General features: G+C 51.2%; 1 protein-coding gene across 7 annotated transcripts in view; it reads left to right on the plus strand.

Annotated features, from left to right (window-relative positions):
* SLC28A1 (solute carrier family 28 member 1) overlaps positions 1-10,828 on the plus strand; it is a 61,449-nt gene extending 50,621 nt beyond the window's left edge. For 2 of the 7 annotated variants that reach the window (XR_002123737.1, XR_002123741.1), the window contains exons 19-22: positions 2,159-2,317; positions 2,998-3,171; positions 4,121-4,238; positions 6,548-10,825. The gene's annotated coding sequence lies outside the window, so the exon portion shown is untranslated. Of the gene's footprint in view, positions 1-2,158; positions 2,318-2,997; positions 3,172-4,120; positions 4,239-6,547 lie in introns of all 7 variants that reach the window. The other 5 variants (XR_002123743.1, XR_002123742.1, XR_002123738.1 and 2 more) reach the window with 5 other exon arrangements.

The raw sequence follows: 10,828 nt of genomic DNA on the forward strand, positions 1-10,828 counted from the left end.
ACACACACACACACACACACACACATATATATATATATATATACATATATATATATGAATGGAGGGTCCTGTGGGCTCCACACCTCAGGCTCATGGAAGCAGGATTTGGAAGAGTCTGATCTGTGCGCACCTGTTAATGTGGACTCTAACCAATCCGATCCGTGTTCCCTCCTCATGGCGAACAGCACGATAGAACAAGAAGATCACTTCCCACTCCTCAACCAGCCCCATCCCACTCGCCAAGCATTGCAAATTATGTTCAGACCAAAAAAGAACAAGGGAGAGATTATCCCACAAGGACTGTTCGGAACAGATTTCAAATCCTCATACAGGTTATGTTGCTATCTGACCTCTCTGTACAGACACCTTCCATAGCTCTTGAAGATGGGACTCCTTAGTTCTCGTCTACAAGTAAGACAGGGAGTAACTGACAGGTCTGGCACACGGAATGCTACAAACTCTCCTAGATGTCAGTAAACACCAGCGTGCAGTGACCGCGTGTGCCTACACCCAGGGAAGCGAGCTCGGTGAGGCTGGAGAAGTCACGGCATGGGTTGCTTCTGTCACTCAGCTCCAGTTGACCAAGGACACGTTTTTCCCCAAGCAAAACTTGTCAGGTTTTCTTTCCAAGAAAAAGGAATAGTCATTTAAGGATGGGATGAGAAACTCACTTTATAAACTAAAGATTGCTTTTCTCTCCTGAAATTGACTTCCTCAATAAGATTCTTTTCTACTTCTAGAGATAACACTTGCTTATATTCTAACCAAACTGTTTTTCTCAAAGCCAATGATTCAATTAGAGGAGAAAATCTGTACCAAAGCACCCCCCTTTCAAAGGATCTTTTCTTCCACAGTGCCTTGGGGGCAAATATCTAATCTTTATTGGAGCTTGGGACAGGCCCTTATTGCCATGTCAGCTGCTCTGAGCCAGCTTGTGGCCAAACGCTGAGGCTGGGACCAGGGTCATCTCGGTCAGAACAGAATTCAAGGGTGAGATAGCCTGGTGGCTGGTTTTCAGATGGCCTTCCTACTGAAAAGCTTCAATCAAATAGCTTAGAACGAGAGGAACGAATGGGCTCCTGTGTGTCACCAGGAAGGGCAGGGGAACAGCTGCAGGCGACAGATCCCAGGTACCTCGTGGCTCCAGGACTCTCTGCTTCTCAGTCCTTGCTTTTCATTGCATTTGTGTCTTCCTGCACAGCGACCTTCTACTGAGTTGGCTCTTTCCATAAAGCTGGGATCATGGTGGTTTTAAATGATGGCTGCAAATTCTGTAACACTCCTCCCATCGAGATGCCAGTCTGTGTCCCCCCTGCTTACACCTGGGCAGGCTTGTGACCACTGTGATCAGTCAAGTCTGGTGGAAATGATACTATGCAACTTCTCAGTCAGTTTGGGCTGTTGTAACACAGTACCATGGACTAGGTGGCTTGAAGAACATTTATTTCTCACAGTTTTGGAGGCTGGGAAGTCCAAGATCAAGGTGCTGTCAGCTTCAGGGTCTGGTGGAGGCACTCTTCCTTGTTTGCAGATGGCCACCTTTACATGGCAGGGAGAGAGCAGTACCATCTCATTAGGGATTAGGACTTTGACCTATGAATGTTGGGGAGACACATGCATTCAGTCCACAGTACCGGGTTCTAAAAGGCCATGCGGCTTTGGTCTTGTTCACTGGGATACCCACTCTTGGCACCCTGATCCACATTGTAAGCAGTCTCTGTACCCCGAGGCTGCCATGTTGTAAAGAAGCCTAAACCAGTGGAGGGGTAACAGGTAGGCACTGAGTCAACAGTCCCAGTTGTGCCCAGCCTTCAAGTCATTCTGGCCAAAATGCTGGTGGTTTCAGCCCCAGCCATTCTAGTGTTCCCTGCTGAGGCCTCAAACATGTAACAGAGACAAGCCAGCCCTACGGTTCCCCATACATTAGAGAGTGGTTATTTGATGTGACTAGGCTTGGAACAGTTTATTACACAAAAATGGATACCTGGGACAGCTCTGGAGTAGGAATCAAAGAGGTCTGCTCATGGAGCATTGGGAAGAAGATAAAACTGAGGATTGTCTTGTATCAATAAAGTAGCCAAGTAGTGATTCTTCCCAACAGGGAAGCTGTTGCAAACATACCGACAGCTTCAGGCTGCAATTTCCCTTCCTCCACCAGGTGGGGTGGAGGCACTGGCTGCTGCCTGCGAGCAGTTCCCCAGGCGCGGTGGAAACAGGTCCCAGTGCCGCAGGACTGTGGATGACCCACCTCAGCCTGGATCCCTAGCTGCAGGGAGCAGAGCCCTCAAGAGGCCAGAGGAGGTCAGAGCCTCTGAAGGTAGGTAGGACCTGAAAACAAAATTTTCCTGGCAGGCTCTCCCATCCCACTGTAGGAGTCCCTCTCCTAGCTGGGAGCCCCTTCAGTATAGACTCTGTGCTGTGTGCTGGAAGTAGGAAGAAAGAGTGGGTCTTTGGGAGCAGCAATGAGGGAGCAGGAGAAATTTTTACCCCGCAAGGGGAAGGGGTAGAGTGGAATTAGGGTAGGGAAGAGTGGGGGGCGGTCCCGTGCCCTGCTTCTAGGCAGTGTCCAGTGACAAGGCCTTGGAGGGAATGGCTGCCAGATATACTCAGGTAGGGGTGCACCCTAGGCACAGAGCTCACACCCCACTCCCGCAACCCCCGTACCTCAAGGGACTCTCCACATCAGCCAGGCCCCCCAAACCAGAGGGGGCACAAGGCTGGGACGGTGAATAGTCCCGAAGTCTCTGGTGTGACTAAAGGGGCCACCAGCCCGAGGCCTCAGTACTGCCTGAGACCCTGAGGCCTTGACAAAACTGGCATTGGAGGAGGGCAGCTCAGTGATATGCGTGAGATTGAATCTCTTGCCAGCTCAGTGGGATAGTGGCTTGGAACCAGGTTTAAACTGAATTATGAAAAAATAAAGAACTGTGTCAAACCACTACAGCTTTGCAACCCCTCAGGCAGTCCCTAACCACACCGCTTGCTGTCATCCACCAGCGAGCAAGTGGTGACCAACACAGGAAACATCATGTGACCCGAGTCAGAGTTTTACATGCATCCTCCCCCAGGAGTGGATGTCCGCCAGTTATGCTCTCCTGACCGGGAGCTCCCAAGTCCTCCACCCGAGGTTCTGCTAGAACCAGCTGTCAGGATGATTCTTGACAAGAGGAGGTAGGAAAGCAGGGCCCAGTTCTAGAAGGTGGGGAGGGGGCTGCAGTGCCCAACAGTGGACATGTGGCATGGGGTGGGGCATCCTTTCACAGAGTGGCCCATCACCCATAAGGCAGCAGTGGGCAGGGCTGGCTCATCTTCAGCTCTGGCAGGACCAGGCAGGATACCTTCCTGTGGCCCGGCTGCATTCCCAGCCTCTGTTAGCCAGTGCACACTAGTGCATGATGGGATTGACCGGGGACAAGACCTGGACAGCGGCTGAGCTGTGGGAGGGCAATGGTTGGTTAAGAGGCATCTGGCCCAGTTGGTGCTTTCAGGCAAAGTGTCAGCTATTCATCATGGCTCAGGAAGACAGCGTGATCTAAGCCCTGATGACCCCCCTTATTCAATCTTTAGTCCCTTCCCAGCACTGCCTCTCCCCATCCTAGTTCCACCCCCTCTGGGCTGCTTCCGGTCCCTTGAAGGAGTCACATGCTCTCCTGCCCCGTGGCTCCTTTCTAGGCTGCTCTGTATACTTGAACACTCCCTTTTGTCACTTGGTCCATCCTCCTCTGTCTTCTCCAGGAAGCCCCGTGAATACCCAACTCTGGATTGGGTGTCTGCCGTAGGCCTCCCCTAAGCATCCTGATTGCCGGTCTTGACCCTTGTCATACCTGTTATACAGGATTGTATAATTGTCCCATAGGCTAGTCTGTAAGCTCTCGGACTCAGGAACTGTGTCCATTTTGTTTATGTCTGTGGTGTCTTGAGTACCTCGTGTCTGATGAGGGAGGAAGGGAAGGGAAAAAGAAGGGAAGGTTGTTGCCCTCTTTTGACTTCCCCAAGGTCTTGAGACTTCCTTGCCTTGGAAGCTTTTCAGTAAAGAAGCCCAGCGCTGTCCCGGATGGCAGTGTGGGGTTAAGGAGGCTGTGTCTCATGCAGTCCATACAAGACTTCTGTCTGGATTTAGGGCTAATGGGTGAAGACATCCAGGACAGCTGGAAGCTGCATCGCTGAGCGAAATTTTAACTGCAGCCAAGCAGAAAAATAATGGTCACGACTGAGGGAAAAGACTGCACCTGTATAAGGTGAGACAAAAGAAACATTCTGTATGACTTCCAAAAAGTGTCCTTAGGGGAGGGTCCTTGTCCTTCTGGGGTGGCCAACTCATCAGGTTCACCGGAGGCTCTCCTGGTTGTAAAACGGGAAGTCCCACATTCTGGGAGGTCCCTCAGTCCTCATGTTCTCCATGTGGAGAGAAGCCAGCCTGAAACTCCATGAGGTGGCTGCCACATGCTGACTGTCACAGCATTAAGTCTCTAGAATGGTGCTGGCACGGCGACGTTGAGCGATTCAAATTGTGCTTAGTGTGGTCCCCTCAGCCTGGATCTCTGATGACTTCCTTCTGTGTTGTTTAAGCCTCTGTTATTTGGGGTTTTCTGTCACAGCAGCTGCACCTAATCCAAACAATACAGGGCTAAAGCCTTGACGGATGCCGGGGTGTTGGAGACCAGCCTGTTATGCTGCCAGTTGTGCACGTTGAGGGGTTCACCCTGAAAATGCCCAGTGTTTTCTATAGGGTCCAGGGTCACCTCAGAGGTTTCAAACCCCTGGGAGTGAGGGGCTGATGTTATGGTGAAGTTTCTACCCCCACCTTCCCAAAAACTTCAGAGCTTCCTGCGTGTTTCCTTTGACAAAATTATTGCCTTCCCAAAAAGCCATTTGAAAGCCCCTGGTTCCTAAAGGAATGGTGATGGCCTGACCCACTGTTCCTCCTGGCTATTTAGCCACATCTCGCCCACTCACATATGAGCTGTGCAAAATCCATTCAGACACAGACATGATAATGAACCAAAAAGAAAAAGAAGATTAAATCCTAGAAGAAGTTGCATAAGCCTAAGTCCTCAGGGGAAGCCTGGCACCAGATGGGGTGGCTGGCAGCAGCGCTGTGAGGGACTTGCTGTTACAGGTAACCATCCAGGGGCCACCTTGGGGAGGGAACCTACTCCTGCGGGGGTTGCGTCATGCCCGAGTGGCCTTGTTTCTAACAAAGCATCGCTGTTCCTGGAAATACTGGCCTCAGGAGCAACCCAAGAACTATCTGGGTTTGTGGATAAGACTGAGGGTGGGCTGTCAGGCCAGGGGTGAGGGCACGGGGCAGGGTTATGTGCAGACACGAGTTTACTGAACCTGGGCGCCAGGATCTTCCTCTGTCCCCACTGTTGGTGGTTTGAGGTACCAGCGGAGCCCTGTACTGGAGGAATAACCGGGGGCCAAGGCACCCAGGACAAGTGGCATAGGTCAGGGGTTTTCTGAAGGGCATACAGGTAAGCAGAGCTGGGCTGGATCTCCCAGCCCAACCCTTGAAGAGAGGGCTTTGTTGTATCTCATCTCAGCCACTTCCTGGCCGTGCCTCTTCTGTAGCACGGGGAAATAATAAAGCCCACTTTCTGGAGCTTATGAGGGCTGGGTGCAAAAGCTCAGTCCGACGCCTAGTTTAGTGAGGCTAAGCTGGTAGTTTAGGCCCAGGTTCTCTCATGAGGTTGCCATCCAGCTGGCGGCCAGGGCTGTGGCCCTTTACAGGCCAGATGGGGGCTAGAGGCTCCACTTCCAGGATGGCTCAGTCACAAGGCTGTTGGCAGGAGGCCTCCGCTGCCCTCTGCACAGGCCTCTCCCTAGAGCTGTGTGAGCATCTTCACCACATGGCATCTGGCTTCTCCAGAGCTAGCAATGCAAGGTCAACCAGGTTGAAGCCACAGTGACTTCTGTGTCTAGCCTTGAAGTCATCCAGTCATTTCTGCTGTTTCCTAGTGGTTACGTAGGCCAGCCCTGTTTAATGCTGGAGGGGCTGCACCAGGGTGTGAGTACCAGGAAGTGGGGATCACTGAGCCATATTCAAGGCTGGGACCACAGAGACCTGGCTTGCTGTGTGATACTGTGTAACCTGTTGATACTGCACTACTTGTAGCCCAAAGTATCCTGATATCCCTTCCCAAAAGTTCCTTTTTGGCTTAAGGTAGCCAGAATGGATTCTGTGACTTCTAGCCGAAGCCCTTGCCTTCTACCACGGAAGAAGCCGTGACTGTCAGCCTTGTTTAGGGAAGAGGGAAGGTGGGCTCCTGGGCTGTGGGCACCTGCTGCGACTCTCTGAGCCTCAGAAGTCCGACCTGGTCTTCCAGGATCCCAGAGCAAACGCTGTGAGGGGAGAGAAAGCTGCTGTTAGCATGCCTGAATAGTCCTGTGAGTTAAAAATAACAACAGAGGAGGAAAATCGCTCACTGTAATGACATGACTGGTTCTGCTTGTGGTCGAGCCTCTGAGTGGGGACGGGATCCTTCTCCTTCTTTCTCGCCTATCCGAGAGTCCCTGCATAACTCTGGTATTGGACTTCTTCCAGCAGAAATCCCAGGCTCTGTCCCTTGGATGGCCAGCAACAAGGAGAATCTCTGAAGTTGGCGCTGGCATCCCGGACAACACCGAATTTACACAAGTCTGCTCTCCTCCCGAAGGAAGGCCAGAAAAGCCAGAGTCACCGAGCTCCCTGCTGCCTTCATGTGGGCACTGGCACGCTTTCACATTTCAGAGGGACGAGAGGGCCTTTTGAACTCGCTCCTTCCGGTCTTCTGGCTCCACTGGGAGTACAGCTGTTGGGTGGCCCACAAGCTGGCAGCACCACCACTGCCAAGCGTGCTGATTATGTGCTGGGAGAGTCCTGCCCCCACTCAGCCTTCTGTATTCTGTGTGGCCCAGCGGCAGCTCCACAGGGACAGGCCACAGGGTGGGAACTTGTCTGAGGTCCCCTTCATCCAACCGTGCACTCTTTTGTGCCCAGAGAAGTGTGGGTGAGTGGGAAAATGAACCATTTCTTAGCAACAGAACAGTTTAGCAACGACCTTCATCACTGTGTAAAGGGCTGGGCCAAAGGGGTTAATGAGAGAGAATGCAGCGGGCAGATGGGGGGGGGCAGGGCTGGTCTCTGCCACTCACAGACATGGAGGGACCTTGGACAATTCCCCTCTTGCCCAGCCTCTGTTTTCTTCTTTGAAAAGGGAAGTTGAATCACAAAATGTTAGAGCTAAAAAGGACAGGTGGCCTAGGATGTAAGGTAGAATACTTTTGGCTGCAGATATCAGAAGACCTAACCAAAAAGAGTTTAAACAACAGGTTTATTATGCCGCACAACATGGAGTCAGACATGGGTGGTTCCTGAGGGGGCGAATTCAGCAGCTCTGTCATTACACCCGTGACGGTGATGACACTGGTTCTTTCCATCTTCCCACTGTGCATCCTCGCTTTATCATGGAGGTCTAGAACCCAGCCCGCAATTCCTCTGATGTGTGCCTGTGGTATCTGGGGATCAGAGAGCTGCTGTGTATACCCCAGGAACCCACAAGCCTCACTGCCGAGCTGCTAGAGGGGCTGCCCCTTATGCTCACCCCACAGCACTGCTGCCACCAACCCAGCTGCAGCCTCTGCCACTGACGCTGCCCGTCAGGGTGGCCTTTCCCTCCCCCGTGCCTTCTAATCTCTAAAGTGCCTCCACTGGCCAAACCCTCTAGAATCCAGGTGGTCAGAGCAGTGGGATGGAAGGGGATGGACTGAGGTCCCAACAGATCATATGTGGAGCAGAACGTATAAGATGAAGACCAACGGCACAGATTTCAGAGTCAGGGAGGCCTCTGTCAGGTTTGTGTCATTAGCCTGTGACCTTGACCTCAGAGTCAGGTTTGTGTCATTAGCCTGTGACCTTGAGCCAGTTGCCTCCCTTGTGTGAGCTTTAGTTTACTCCTTGGTAAACTAGGAGTGATAACACACCTATCTCGGAGTGCTGCTGGGACGGCTCACAAGACAATTATTATAAAGAGCTTTTGGCGCAGTGGCCAGCAGCTTAGAAGGGGCTGTTTCTGAACACCCCCTGCTCTCCCTTCTCACTTCAGGACCTGTGTGCTTTCTCTTACCTCTGCCTGGAATGTTCTGTCCTCTGTTTCTTATCTCATTAATTCTGACACATCCTCCTAGTCCAGCTAGGACAGTTTTAGTAAGAGACGAAAAACTAGACCCAAAGAGGCTTAAGCAAAAGCAGAAGTTATTGGTGTTGAAGTGGAAAAAGCAAGTGTAGTTCTGACTTCAGGTGTGGCTTGACCAGGGGCTCACCCAGTGACATCAACACTCACTAACTCTGCGTTGGCTCATGTGCCCACCTCTAACTCCATTTCTGTGGCCAGGGGAGTGGCACAGGCTAAACGTTCCACCCAAATAATTGGAGCTGATACTAGGGGTGACTGTGGTTTCCCAGAGGAAAATCATGTATAGTTATAAGAAGGATGAATGGGTGCTGGGCATGAAAAACAGCTGTCCACTCATGTTTCAGCTCAGGACAAACTTCCTGGTACTCACTCCGCTCTGCCCAAGATTAAGTCATTTCCTACTGTGATACACACTCAGAGCTCCTTGGACGTCACAGCACTCATCAGCTTGTAATTATACTCTTGTGAAGTTGAATGATGCCTGTCTCCCACCCCAGGTGAGCGCCAAGGGCTATTTCTGTCATCGTAGCCTCAGTGTCCAGACTACTGCCTACACATGCTACACTCAGTAAAGTCTGTATATGAAGGAGTGACTTTGGGACCCTCGTTATGATGAGGCCCAGCCTGCTATCTTGACTTTTTCCAGTTGCACTGCCACTTAGGCCAGAACCTTCCCCACTTCAAATCCTTTTGCCCCCTGCAAGTAGGCATGGGGACACTTACACAGGACACAGTCCCCGGAGAAGAGAATGACAGTTTTCCCAGGGGACCTGGGCAGCCCAGGACCCAGAACTCTGGGCGGGTGATTCAGGCGAGCAGAAGTGACTGGATGAATCAGGCGAGGAGCTGGGGGAAAGGAGGGTTAGTTTGGATTAGGAGCTTTTAGAGGACTGATTCATGATGGCTGCGGCTGACATAAAAAGCCCCGCATACTTTTGGTAACCAGGGTCCTGCTCTGTATTTTGCCCCACATTCCTGGGAATGAAGCAGCCCTCAGTTGTTCTGGGGTATATCATATTTCACTTTCTGCTTCTAACACACCAGTGATGTTTGGCCCCTCAGTCTCCCGTATGTAACTCATTATTGTCAAAGCTGATTTTCATGGAAGCTGTTGCACAGCGGAGACGTGTTGGGCTTTGGTGTCAGGGCACAGTTTGCAACCTGGTTCTGCTGTCTGCATTCTGTGTGACCTAGGACAAGTTACTTAACCTCTCTGAGCCTCCACTTCCCCTCCAGTAAAGTGAGGATAATAATGCCAACCCCACGGGGCTTTGTGGGGATTTAGATGGGGGCGTTTCTGTGTAGTGTGAGCCCCAGGCCTCACCTAAGCTTTGGCAGGATGGTGGAAGGAGTGGGGAGAGACATATGTTTTGCATGAGGAAGGAGAATGGGGGCTCTGTTCTCTCTTTAGTTCTGCTCAGAGGTGGGTGTGAGTCTTGAGTCCCCAAGAGAAAGCCTGTGGACAGAAGGTGGAAGGGCTCGTTGCCCAGATGTAAACCCTGCAAGACACAGGGCACAAACATTGTGGCTTCAGGGCCTGGAGAGAATGTGAGACATCAGGTGTGTGCATTTGAATGTGTGTGTGGGAGGGTTGTAAGGATGTATACGGTGACCCACCAGCCTGATTTGCCGGGGACTGAGGGTTTCCCAGGATTCAGGACTTTCAATGTTAAAACTGGTAGAGTCTTGGGCAAATGGACACACGGCTGCCACCCTGTCAGTGTGCCTTTTCCCGTGTGTGCCTGGAGCCCAGAGGAACCTTGGCACCCTGAGGACTCCAGGGCCTCAGGTTTCACAGCACCAGGAGTCAGGGCCTGGGGCTCAGTGATGGGGCAGTGATGGGGTAATTACGCTTCCTCACCTCAAACCCACCCTCTGACACTCCCAGAAGTAAGTGGGTGAAGCTTTGCTGGAGGCTGGAGGCCTGCAGGGGGCTGGACGAGGGAAGAGCCAGCCAAATGTGGGTGATAACTCTCCCAAGATCCCAGGTGAGGCCTGGGGAAACTTGGCTTCCACATAATGGCCAACCCTGGGCCTGGCACTTAGTGTGACTTTTGTCATTGGATTTTCTAACTGGTCATGGATCACCTACAGTACTACACTTTTTTTTTAACTTTGAATCTAACCGTTTTAGAGAAATCTTTCACCTTAATAACTTTGGAGTTGATTTTAAGTGTCTTGGATATAACGTTATGTTACCTGCTGTGAATGATATTAATACATTTTATCTCCAGTCTCATTATCTGTATCCTTAATTTCTAAGTCATGTCTCATTGCCCTTCTCAGAACATCTAGTCAATGCTGGATAATAGCAGCAGTGGGGGCTGGTCCTACGTCTTATCTCTGATTCCATTAGTTATGCTCCTGTCAAGTGCTTCTTGGCTGAAAAACTCTTTAGAATTGTGCCCGTTGAGTCCCAGCCCTGGGGAGTGTTCTAGTGCATTCACTACTACGTATCTAGAAAGCTCTTAGCTGGAAATAAATACGCTTCATTGTATTAAAGAAGCATCCTTCTGTTTTTAAAAGAGTCTTTAAAAGATGAGTATTGGGTTTTATTAAAGCCTTGCGGGAACCCTGGTTCCAAGAAACCTCAGTATCTTCCTCTATAAAATGGGGGGCAGGGGGAGGGAGGAGTAGGGGGATAATAGTAA

The sequence above is a fragment of the Hipposideros armiger genome, unplaced genomic scaffold (genome assembly GCF_001890085.2).
Source record: "Hipposideros armiger isolate ML-2016 unplaced genomic scaffold, ASM189008v1 scaffold_48, whole genome shotgun sequence".
Taxonomy (NCBI): Eukaryota; Metazoa; Chordata; class Mammalia; order Chiroptera; family Hipposideridae; genus Hipposideros; species Hipposideros armiger.